The following is a 12,334-nucleotide window of genomic DNA, read 5'->3' on the forward strand; positions in this document are numbered from 1 at the left end:
CTGTGTTTCCTCTCTGAAAAGAGAGTATATATAACTGGCCTTTTCGTACTCAGATATTTCTGCTGTCTTTTGAGGAGAAAGGTAGGGGCTTTGCTTGCTCTGGCTGGGCTGCTGCAGAGGCCCTGCAGAGGGATCTGGACAGACTGGAGAACTGGGTAATTGCCAACCAAAAGAAGTTTATCAAGGGCAAGTCCCAGGTTTTGCACCTAGAACATGCTCCCCGTGGATCCACACAGCCTGGGAAGCGCGAGGCTGGAGAGCAGCCCTGCAGGAAGGGGTCTCAGGGTGCTGGTCAATGGCAAGTTGACCACGATCCAGCAGTGCCCTGGCAGCCAGGAGGGGCAACCGTGTCCTGGGGTGTGTCCAGCACAGCATCACCAGCCGGGTGAGGGAGGGGATTGTCCCTCTCTGCTCCACACTGGGGCAGCTCCACCTCGAGCTCTGGGGGCAATTCTGGGACCACAAGATAAAAAGGACCTGAAGCTGCTGGAGAGCATCCAGAGGAGGGCACGGGGTCAGGGAAGGGGTTGGAGGGAAAACCGTGTGAGGACCGGCTGAAGTCACTTGGTCTGTTCAGCCTGGAGAAGAGGAGACTGAGGGGAGACCTCATCATGGTTACAGCTTCCTCACAAGGGGAGGAGGAGGAGCAGGTGCTGAGCTCTTCTCTTTGGTGACCAATGATGAGACCAGAGGGAATGGCAGGAAGATGCTAGGGGGGCTTTAGGTTGGACATTAGGAAAAGATTCTTTACCCAGAAGGTGGCGGAGCTCTGGAACAGCTCCTCGGGCAGCACTCATGGTGCCAAGCCTGACAATATTCCAGAAGCCTTTAGACAACGCCCTCAGCCCCACAATGGGGGTGTCCTGTGCAGGGACAGGAGTTGGACTTAGTGATCCTTGTTGAGTCCCTTCCAGCTCAGGACAGTCTATGAATGTATGAGTTTTTCCAAACCCTCACAGCCCCTTGATTGGTCATGGATGGGGCTGGGGTTGCTTATGTCCTGGGTCATCTCTCTGCACCTGTCGCAGGCTGGCTGAAAGTGATGTTTGGATGTGGAGAAGTTGCTGGCTGTGTGGCACTGGTGACAGAGCTGCTGTTATCGATGAGTTGAGAGGAGAGGAAACAGGCTTGGCTACGTACTCTTGGCTAGAAAGCAAAGCACAGGCTGCTGAACCTGGCAAGCCTTGGTCTACTGCGCTGGAAGGTGAGCACAGCATTGATGGAGTAGAGATTCAAAGTTGTGACAGGCTAGGGCGGTATTTTTTATTTCGTCATTAGTTTCTTTTTTAGGAAGTTACTGTTCAGTGTGGAGATGTACTTTACAATGGTGAAATCCAAGGAATTCCCACAGACCTCAGTAGTTGCTCATCTGCCTTGAGTCAGGAGGATCGAAAAGGCAACGGGGACTGGAAGGGCCATCAGGACTGGAAGGGCTGCTGAAGGTCGTTCCCTGGACTTGGGGCGGGGACCGTTCTCCCTCTGCCATTTGATTTGAGCCTATTGCTGCTTGTTCTGCCTTTAAGGACATGGGCACAGATAAGTCCCCTCCTCTTGACAGCAGCCTTTCTGTGGTTGAGTTTATTCCAGTTCCCACCCCCAACAGAGTTCTTCAATTGGAAGAAGAGCAGGGCATATTTTCTCCTTGTCCTTCAGTTTGAAACTGGTCCTTCAGCATCTCCAGGAATGGGTCTTTTGCAGTTTCCTACAGAAACTATTGCAAAAAGTAATAGACCTTATTCTAATAACAGCAGGGTGATATATTCTTCTCTGTATCTTTCCCAAAGCTTGATACTCATACAATTCATAGAGTCGTAGAATCATTAAGGTTGGAAAAGATGTCTAAGATCATCAAGTCCAACCATCAACACAACACCAACCAACTAAACCATGTCCCAATGCACCACATATGTAAGCTTTTTGAACCTCTCCAGGGATGGAGACTCCCCAACTGTCCTGGGCAGACCCTGCCAGGGCTTTACCACTTTGTCAGGAAAAAAGTTGTTCCTAGTCTCCAGTCTAAACCACCCCTGGCACAACTTGAGCCCGTTTCCTCTCATCCTATCAGTTGTTACTTGGGAGAAAGTCCAAGAGTGTTGCGTTAAAGGAGCTAAAAGTAATGGAATATGGAGATGAAGGGTGCAACTTGTGTTTTTAGCTGGAGATAGAGATGAAGGTAGTGTCTTGCCAGTGGTAAGAGCAGCTCGATCAAGAGAACCTGCAGTGAGTCATTGGGGTTGTGTACGGAGAAATATCTCTTTGGAGAAAGAGAGAAGGTACCATCACAACTGTTCTTCTCAATGATGGTTCTTTGGGACTAATTTAGAGACTTATATTTCTCGGCATCAAAACACATCGTGACTTTAAATGGGCAGTGAGTGGAATTCCCCCGTTATCTCTCTGTCAGAAGTACACAAGATCCTGTCGTGAAAAATGGTATTTGTAAACCAGAACACTTTAAAAATAAGTCAAGAGGAAGTATCAGTTTGCAGAATGGGTGGTGGAGAGTTTTTCAGCCAATTCTGCGCTGGACACCGTCGTGCTGTTGTGGTTTCAGTTTCCCCAAAGCATTGCTGCAGGGGTCTAATTCTGGTCTTGGTCTCCACAGAGCCCTCCAATTCACATTGCTAACCTCACAACAAGAGAATTGCTCACTTACAGAATGTCCTAGAATGGTTTGCAAGTGTCTTCAGCTTGTATGAGTCTGTGATGCGTTGCAGACTACTTCTGTTTCTCAAGGAAATGCAGTTACTCTAAAATTCAGGCCTGACTATTGAAGCAACAAAACTTTGAATGATTAGTTTGAGCTCAGGTTGAGATACAAAGCTGATGCAAAATCTATTCCCTGGTCAATTACTGTTGAATCTCTCTCTCCGGGAGGTCCATTGGCTTCCTGAAATGTGCTACTGGTTTTCTCAGTGTCCCGTGTTAAGAATAGGCACTGCACCCTACTGCATATTGGGTATCTAAAAGGCTGAACCAAGCACCCCACAACTGATGAGCTACTCCTGTTCTCATTCTCTCCCACCAGTTCCTATGAGACCCCAGGACTGGAAAAGAGGTCTCCTTTGTTTTCATCGCACATCTTCACTTGTTGCCAGCACTGCTGTTGTGGAAGGTGGTAGTGATGCTGTAAAACCAGTACTTGTCTTTAACCCGATGCTTGTTGAACTTGACTGGATTGCAGCTTCCAGATTGTTCCTGTTACACGTTGCTGAGGCTCCTTTCCAATTACTTTATTCAACTGCAGCTGTTATTGCACAGGGGCAGGCTCTAGAAGGATCAGGAGGGTTTTGTATGGGTGCCAGGAGTCTCATGGGCAGCACATTGACTCCATGAAGCTGATCCCATGGTATCTGCTGCAAATGATGGGGTTGGTGGTTCATATACTCTGTGCCAGATGCACATCACCTTGTTCCTCTCCAATAGCTAAGAATTGCCTGGGGGTTGCCAGTGCTGCCCACAGCCTGGTCACCTCCAAGGCTGCTGGTCCATATTGAGGTTTTGACTACTTGCTGTGACTTCCTTGCTCAAACTAGAACCACTGTGTTGCTCTGGACTTGTCCTGGTGTGACCAGAAGTTGAGCCTGGCTGCAAACTCAAGCCTGGGTGCTGTGTTTTTCATTCCAGTTCTTGCACCGTGTTTTGCAGTTGGCTTTTACCTCTGTATGTCTGGCCAGACTTAGGAGGAGACAGTATTTCCTGCTTCATAAATTCGAAATAAACTCCTGGAGACGGACTCGTGAGTGATGTGATGAGAAGTTAATTACTAAGTTGATAAATTGATGGTGGTTTCACTCTGAAATCACTAAAATGTTGTTGAGGTTGCATTTTGTACATTTTAGGGACAGCCCCACCTGCTTCTCTAACCTTTTCTTATTAAAAAATGACTGAAAGAAATATGAGTCAAGAGAAGGAGAGGTAGTGACAACCCCAAACAGCAGCATTCAGGTGCTGGACCCTTCCTCGCTCCTCTGCCATCACTTCAAATCCTGCCTGGGTCATTCAGGTTGTGTAAGACTGCATCTTCCCTCCAAGAGTGATGGAGGGACGTGTGCTTATAGGTACAGCTCAGCTGATTTCTTCAATAACCTCGGGTGAGGGTCCACAACTGGCCATGTTGCAGTCAATGGGAATTTTGCTACTGGCTAAAGAGCTGATGCAACCTTGGTGTGGAAATGAGACCTCTGCTGCCTTGTCCTACACATGCCAGACTGCTGGTGTCTCTGACTTTCTGCTGCTAGCCCTCATGTGCTGCACGTAATCAAGTAATGATTCATTTATTTTTCTCATTTTTCTGTGTTTTCTGGAGTATCAGTAATCTAATGTAGTTCATCTGTAAAACAGCCTCTTAATATTCATAGAATGGCTTGAGTTCAAAGGGACCTCAAAGCTCATCCGGTTCCAACCCCCCTGCCATGGGCAGGAACACCTCCCACTGGATCACAATGCTCAGTGCCCCATCCAACCTGGCCTTGAACACCTCCAGAGATGGGGCAGTCTCCCCAGAGCCTTCTCTTCTCCAGACTGAACAACCCCAACTCTCTCAGCCTGTCCTCGTATGGGAGGTGCTCCAACCCTCAGATCATCTCTGTGGAGTCCTCTGGACTCGCTCTAACAGCTCCAAGTCCTTCCTGTGCTGAGGACTCCAGAAATGAACACAGGGCTCCAGGTGAGGTCTCTCCAGAGTGGAGTAGAGGGGCAGCATCCCCTCCCACACCCTGCTGGTCACATTGCTTCTGATGCATCCTTTAAAATTGACCTTAGGCAGTTTTAAAGCACACGCCATATATTCAAAGGTGGAAATAACCCTCTTTTTTTTTATAGCAGAGACTTTCAAGTGGTGCACTTGTAAAGCTTTCTTGGACCGGTGCTTCACTGGGAGCTGCTTATTCCAACCTCTGACACTCTTCCTCAGAGCTTACGCCTGGCTGTACAGAAGCAAAGGTCCTGTGAGGATTCCTGGAGACCTTGTACAGAAAAAGTTACTTGCAGAGATGTTGCCTTCTGCTTTTGTGTGTTATGAATCAAATTTGTGAGTGAAAGAAGTGAAAGTTAAACTGAGTGAGTCCATTGCAATTTCCATGTTCCCATTATTGCACTATCCGAGCTTCTTACAGGCTTTGAAACATCGCGTTGTGCAACTGCTGGCTAAGGAAGGAAGTGTGGTTATTCCTGCTTTGCATGAGGGAAGCAGCTTAGGAGAATAAGGATGGGAGTTGGCTTGCTTGAGGATGCCTGCCTGAAAAGCAGCCCTCTAATTTAACTCCCCTGAAGAGGGTTTAAGTTGGATAGGATGAGCTGACCTTCAGACCAGGGGTGTCTGTGGATGTTGACTTGCTTAGAGAGTTGCCTCATTTTTGTATAGGTAAGGTTGGAGGCAACAAAACCTACCTGTGCAACAGACCCAGTGTCAACGTGGAGTTTTACAGCAGAGTGAATAGTTGATATGGGGTCTCCAAAGTCACCAGAATTTTTTCTTTTTGTTCAGTTATCTTTCTTCGTGCCTTAGACTCCCATCATTTTTTTAGCTCTGGATGATAACCCTCAAGTTGCCAGCCTTAATTACATTGCTGTAAGAAACAAGATACCGAGACTTTTACCCGATTGTTTTTGTCTTGATGTATTACTGGCTCTGCAGCACGTTCACAAAGGTCTCCAGGCTGTTGGAAAGCTTTCTTCATTTCCCTGGGTGCTTTGTTGTGCTGGTAAGATCTTTTGTAGGTGTGCCAGCAGGACTGCTGGTGGTCCAGGGTGTTAAGAGAAGAAGGTGTAAACTAGACTGGCAGAAAGTCTACCTGAACAGTCATTGTGCATGTGAATAAGCCCTTTCTGGACCTAAGCACAGTGCACCTGACCGTCAGTCAGCTTCAGAAGCGTTCATTTCATTTGAGTCTTTGTAACGGTCGAGTGTTTTGTAGGCAATTCATGGCACAATTTACTTCTTTAGATAGTGGTGAATATTGGCGTGCTGTCAGTCTTGTGTCCCACAGCGGTTTTCTCTCCTCTAAGCAGCTGTGCTTTGGGGAGATTTTTGGGGGGGAACTGAGTTATCCAGCTTAATCCGCTCATCCGGCAGGGCTGTCCTGCTCTGCAGTGGTTAAACCCAAGTGATACTTTCTCTTGGTCCATTGCTCTGAAGTTATAGCTGGTTATTACTATTGATGCTGTCTGTGCATGCAGTGGGACGTGCGGTGAGTGCTGTCACAGCCTGGCTGACTGTGACGCTTCCTTGCCAATAACTATTACCCAGTGGAGGAAGCTCTCGGAGAAGAGAGGCTGGTTAGGGTGGGGTCAGGTTAGGAACTGGTGAGTGCCCAGAGGAGGTCACCACGTTGGTGAAGGGTTTAGAGGGGAAGCTGTATGAGGACCTCGCGGTCTGTTCAGCCTGGAGAAGAGATTGAGGGGGGACCTCATCATGATTACAGCTTTCTCATAAGGGGAGGAGGAGGAGCAGGTGCTGAGCTCTTCTCCCTGGTGACCAATGGCAGGACCCGAGGGAATGGCAGGAGGATGCACCAGGAGGATGGTTAGGTTGGACATTAGGAAAAGGTTCTTCCCCCAGAGGGTGGCAGAGCACTGGAACACCTCCCCAGGGAAGCAGTCACAGCACCAAGCCTGACAATATCCCAGAAGCATTTGGCCAATGCCCTCATCCCCATGGTGTGAATGTTGGTATGTCCTGCGCAGGGACAGGAGTTGGACTCGATGATTCTTGTGAGTTCCTTCCAGCTCAGGACAGTCTATGATTCTACAAAAAACCATAACTTCTTGAGGAACAATCTAGGAGGTTTAGGAAAGTGGATCTGCACATCTGCATGACCAACCAACTTTCTCTAATCTTAACTAGCTGTTAAAAGAGGCAGCACCATCCCTCAGATTCAAGGTACTCCCACCTGTCTGAAAGACTGAGGCTACACGTGGCTATTGAGGTGCATGAATGGTCACTGATACCAAAATGGAGACAAGTTCTTAGTAGTCTATCCCAGAAGAGCAAGTGTTGACCACTCCCTATTTTTTTGCCCCAAGCCATCAGACTACTGGACAATGGCCTTGCAGCCCTTGAGTTTCTTTCTAGGGACTCACCCAATGTGTCTGCAGAGCCCTGATGAGCTTTGCGGTCCATGAGGATTTGGTCCATCTGAGAAATCAATTTTCCCTGTTTGTTCTGGGGGAGTGTGAGTTCCCCATGGGGGATGAAGTGATTGAGAGCCATCCTGCAGAGAAAGACTTGGGATGCTGGTTGATGAGAAGTTTGACATGAGCCAGCAGTGTGCACTCGCAGCCCAGAAGGCCAACCGTATCCTGGGCTGCATCCAAAGCAGCGTGGCCAGCAGGTTGAGGGAGGTGATTCTGCCTCTCTGTTCCTCTCTTGTGAGACCTCATCTGGAGTTCTGTGTCCAGGTCTGGAATCCTCAACATAAGAAGGAGATGGAGCTGTTGGAACAGGTCCAGAGGAGGCTACAAGGATGATCAGCAGGCTGGAGCACCTCCCATACGAGGACAAGCTGAAAGAATTGGGCTTGTTCAGCCAAGAGAAAAGAAGGCTCCAAGGAGGTCCTATAGCGACCTTCCAGTATCTGAAAGGGGCCTACAAGAAAGCTGGAGAGGGACTATTCAAAAAGGCTTGTGGTGATAGGACAAGGAGGAATGGGTTATAAACTGGAGAGGGGCAGATTTAGGCTTGATATAAGGAAGAATTTTTTCACCATGAGAGTGGTGAGACGCTGGAACAGGTTGCAAAGGAAAGTTGTGGCTGCCCCATCCCTGGAGGTGTTCAAGGCCAGGTTGGATGGGCCTTGGGCAGACAGATCTAGTGGAATGTCCCTGCCCATGGCAGGGGGGCTGAAACTAGATGATCTTTAAGGTCCCTTCCAACCCTAACGATTCTATGATTCTCTTGTATGTTTTCTTTTCTCAGTAACTCCCAATGAGGTGTAAATTATGGACGTTGTGTTTTGACCTTGTGACTGTCGAGATGTATCTCTGCTAATTAATGCACTGTAGTTTCTGTGTGAGCAGGTATTAACTCTAAAAATATCTAGAGGTACTTCTCTGGTGATAAGGCTACAACAATGACTTTTAAGCAGGGAATATGTTCAGACCTGATCACTCTTCAGCTGTGCTACAGAAAGCTTCTGGTGAGGGGGCTCATCACACTCCGTGTGGAAGGGAGGTGGAGATTTTGCCCTTTAAGTGGAGATGGCATTTCCATTGTTGTCAGCAGAAACATAAGCTATTATGGCTGTAAGGAAAGCCTTCTGTCTGTGGAGTGCTGCTTGAATCTGCCATCCAGACTGGAAGACAGACCCAAGCTACTTGTGGGGAGTATAAGTCCAGGTCCCCAGGCCCACCCTGAGCAACGAGGGGAAACTGTGGTGATGATTGGTGAAAAGAGTCTTTCCTTCAGACATCTGTCCATGGTCCAGTATGCAGCTGTTCCTTTAGCATCAAGGTGGGAAGAGTCCAGCTAGAGGAGGTAGTGATGGACGAAAAGGTGGACATGAGCCAACAATGTGTACTTGCTGTCCAGAAAGCCAAGTGTATCCTGCCTGCACCAAAAGAACTGTAACCCAGAGACTGAGGGAGGGGATTCTGCCCCTCTACTCTACTCTGGGAAGACCTCACCTGGAGCTTTGTGTTCAGTTCTGGAGCCCTCAGCACAGGAAGGACATGGAGCTGTTGGAGCAAGTCCAGAGTCGGCCACGGAGATGATCTGAGGGCTGGAGAACCTCTGCTATGAGGACAAGCTGAGAGAGTTGGGGTTGTTCAGTCTGGAGAAGAGAAGGCTCCAGGCAGACTTTAGAGCAGATTCTATGTCTGAAGGGGGCTCCAGAAAAGTTGTGGACAGACTTTTTAGCAAGTTGTGTTTTGACAGGAGAAAGAGTAATGGTTTCACACTGAGGGAGGGGAGATTTAGAGTGGTTATAAGGAAGAAATATTTTACAGTGAGGGTGGTGAGGCACTGGTACGCGTTGGCCAGGAAGGTAGTGGAGGCTTCAACTGTGGAAACATTAAAGTCCAGGTTGGATGAGGCTCTAAGCAACCTGATCCAGTGGAAGGTGTCCATGCCCATGGTGGGGGTTGGAACTGGATGGGCTTTAAGATCCCTTCCAACCCAAATCATTCTATGATTCTATACGTGAACGTATGAGGAGGAGGAGATCTCTTGGCTGTTTTGGATTTGCTTCTTCCCCGTCACATGATGATGCTGTGTGGCCATGGGAAGGGGCCAAGGGAACTGACCCCCTTCAGTCGAGAAGAGAAGGCTCCAGGATTGCTTGACCCCAACCTAACTATTTGTGTCAGCATTTAAGGGAGCGCAGAAAGTCATTGCTTGGACCCAAACTGCTGCTTTCATGTGTTTGTCCTTCTCTAGCCTCTCTGTGACTGAACTACTGCTTTGGTATCTCGCAGCCTTGTGACTACCGAGGGACGACACAGTTATTTCTGACCAGATAATTTGTCTGTGGTCTTTATTTCTGTATATTCTTGAACACGACTGTTGAGTTTCCTGGAACTGCTTGTCCCAAACCAGAGCCCTTTGCATGTTAACAGCCTTACAGCTTGTTTGTGCAGCGTGGCGGGTGCCACGTGTGGCTCTCGGATGTGGCAGGAGAGTGAAATCATTGTCCAGAATAGGAAATGGTGGCACAACTTCCCCCCAGCTCCAGAGCACTTCTTCTTTTGGCACCAGCACGCGGGAAGGTGAAGTAAGAAGTTTTCTGTCGAAAATGCAGAAGTGCAGGTTGCTCTTGTAAACCATCATGATGGGCAAGCCAGTGGTGGAGCCCTCAGCCTCAGCCAGTGGGGAGGGGGTATGTTTTTGTGTGGATGGATTCAGCCCCATGGCTTGTGGCTTCCTCTTCAGACGGGAAGTCTGCTCAGCACGTAACGAGATGCGGTGGATGGATGCGCTGCAGGCTCTGCAGTTTTCACTTTGGAGAGTTGCTTTGTCCGGTTCTTGGTGGATGAGAAGCTAAATACAACCTGGCAATGTGCACTTGCAGCCCAGAAAGCCAACCATGTCCTGAGCTGCATCCAAAGCAGAGGGACCAGCAGGGTGAGGGAGGGGATTCTGCCCCTCTGCTCTGCTCTGGTGAGACCCCAACTGGAGCCCTGAGTCCAGTTCTGGTGTTCTCAACAAAGAAAGGACACGGATCTGTTGGAGTGAGACTAGAGGAGGCCACGGAGATGATCCAAGGTCTGGAACATCTCCTGTATGAGGACAGGCTGAGAGAGTTGGAGTTGTTTAGCCTGGAGAAGAGAAGGCTCTAGGGAGACCTTAGAGCAGCTTCCAGTACTGAAAGGGGCTCCAGGATCACTCTTGATCAAGGAGTGCCAAGGTAGGGCAGAGGAAACACGTTTCAGCTGAAAGAGGGGAGATTGAGATGAGATCTTAGGGAGAATAGTTTCCCTGTGAGGGTGGGGAAGCCCTGGCCCAGGTTGCCCAGAGCAGTGGTGGCTGCCCCATCCCTGGAGGTGTTCAAGGCCAGGTTGAATGGGGCTTTGAGTGACCTGATCCAGTGGGAGGTGTCCCTGCCCGTGGCAGGGCGTGGAACTGGATGGGCTTTGAGGTTCCTTCCAACCTAAACCATTCCATGAATCTGTGATTCTTCTGCCCTTGACAATGAGCAGTCCATGTCCTTGCCTGTCCGAGTATTGTCTTAAATGTCAGCCCTGCTCGTGGCATGTCGTTTTATCTCACCGGATTATTCCTGCTTTCTGTGATGGTTTGTCTTGTGCTGCCAGAGAGGGAGAGCCTGGGCTATGTCTGTTTGGATGCTGTTGGCTGTTCACAGCGGCTGCTGCTGGGGAGGGACTGAGGCTGCCGGGCTTTTGGCTGGAATTTTCTTTGACCTCATTTGATTACCAAGCCCTACGTGCTCAGCAGGAGGGCAAAAACACCACAGGGAAAGTAGTTTATGCAAAAGTACCCAGAGCCAATCTATTTCCAGGTACACCAATGACTTTCCACAGTCACATCGCAGATCGTGCAGTAGAACTCGAGCCTCACCTGCAAAATCCTTGGGAACAACTCAGTCATAGACAGACTGTGCGAGGCTGTGGGGGAAAGTTGGTGTGGACGCATAGGATAATGCAGATGCAGTTAAGGGCATCTTATGGATGGAGATGACTGAGGGTAACTCACCTTGCTCCTGTGGGTCCTGGGTCCCACATAAAGCCATAGCAAATCTTTCCTCCAGATTTTGCTGGGCACAAGCATTGCTGTTGCTGCTCCAGGGACTTTGATGTGTCTGGTGGAAGGAAGAGTGTGCATCCCCACCAAGGAGAGCAACCTTTGCATCTTCTACCCCAGCTCATCTGTCTGCTGAAGCATGATGTTCTTGGACTATTTAGAGAGGGGGTGAGTTTGGGAGGGGCTGGAAGAAAAGCTCTTGCTGGGAGTTTTGTTTAGAGAGGAGGTGCTGTCGCGAGGGAAGTGTCTGAGAGTGTTGGCAGTGAGAACAGGCAGAGTGCAGTAGTTGTGAGTCCAGCACTACGGGTGGTGCAGGACCTCCGTGATCTCTTCCCATATCTATCAGAGGATTGTCCTAACATCTTGGGTGAGTTCTTTTTCTTCTCTTTTCAACCCTTTTTCCTACAAGGGGCACATCGGAGCACTGAGTCCACCTGGTTTTGGCCATAGCACAGGCTGCCCCCACCGTTTCTATGATGGTTGAGGTAAAGGGGAGCAATCCGCAACGGACAGTGCTGGACTGCAAGATGTCCTCGTGTAGCTATGTTATTCTTTTAAATCGTGTTTCTCCTACTTGAGCTTTTCTGCAAGAGAAGGACTAGATATAAGATTATGGAATAAATATATACACACACACTCCAGACATAAGAAGTTTGTAACCCTGATTAGAAGCGTCTGGTCAGTCCTGTGTGTGTCATTGACAACTTACCATATGCAAAAGGCCCTGATCTACATCAGCTGCTGCTGGGGAACTGAGCTTCTACACGAAGGGCTGTTCCACTCTGCTGTGGGCTAGAACATGTTCAAATTGGGCAGCTTCTTAGAGAGTATATTTTGATTTTATATGTCTTGGGGTTGCTACTGTGAGCAGCTCTGGTTCAGCTTCTGTCACTTACCTGGTTGGGTTGTGAATCTCAGGCCATGACAAATGGCTGCAGGTTTCTGTCTGAGGGGGTGGGTGTAAACTCAGGCATGGGAGCATCTCCCCAGCTTGAAATGGAGGTTTTCTCTTTACAAGTCAAAACAAAACCAGAACAGCCACCTCCGTCCCATTGTGACAGTGAAGTCCATGTGAGTGTTGCTGTAGGTGTATCTGCAGGGCTTTCCCAGCTCTCGGAGTAGCCGCAGCAGTGTTTG

The 12,334-nt window shown here is 48.9% G+C and overlaps 1 protein-coding gene across 6 annotated transcripts in view; it reads left to right on the forward strand.

Moving 5' to 3' along the window:
* PIK3R5 (phosphoinositide-3-kinase regulatory subunit 5) overlaps window positions 1–12,334 on the forward strand; it is a 73,978-nt gene that overhangs the window by 9,324 nt on the left and 52,320 nt on the right. Inside the window, exon 1 of one of the 6 annotated variants that reach the window (XM_069872313.1) lies at window positions 11,434–11,564. The exons of the other annotated variants lie outside the window; for them this stretch is intronic. The gene's annotated coding sequence lies outside the window, so the exon portion shown is untranslated. Of the gene's footprint in view, window positions 1–11,433; window positions 11,565–12,334 lie in introns of those variants that run through there. 6 annotated transcript variants of the gene reach the window in all.

This window comes from Phaenicophaeus curvirostris, chromosome 19 (genome assembly GCF_032191515.1).
Source record: "Phaenicophaeus curvirostris isolate KB17595 chromosome 19, BPBGC_Pcur_1.0, whole genome shotgun sequence".
Taxonomy (NCBI): Eukaryota; Metazoa; Chordata; class Aves; order Cuculiformes; family Cuculidae; genus Phaenicophaeus; species Phaenicophaeus curvirostris.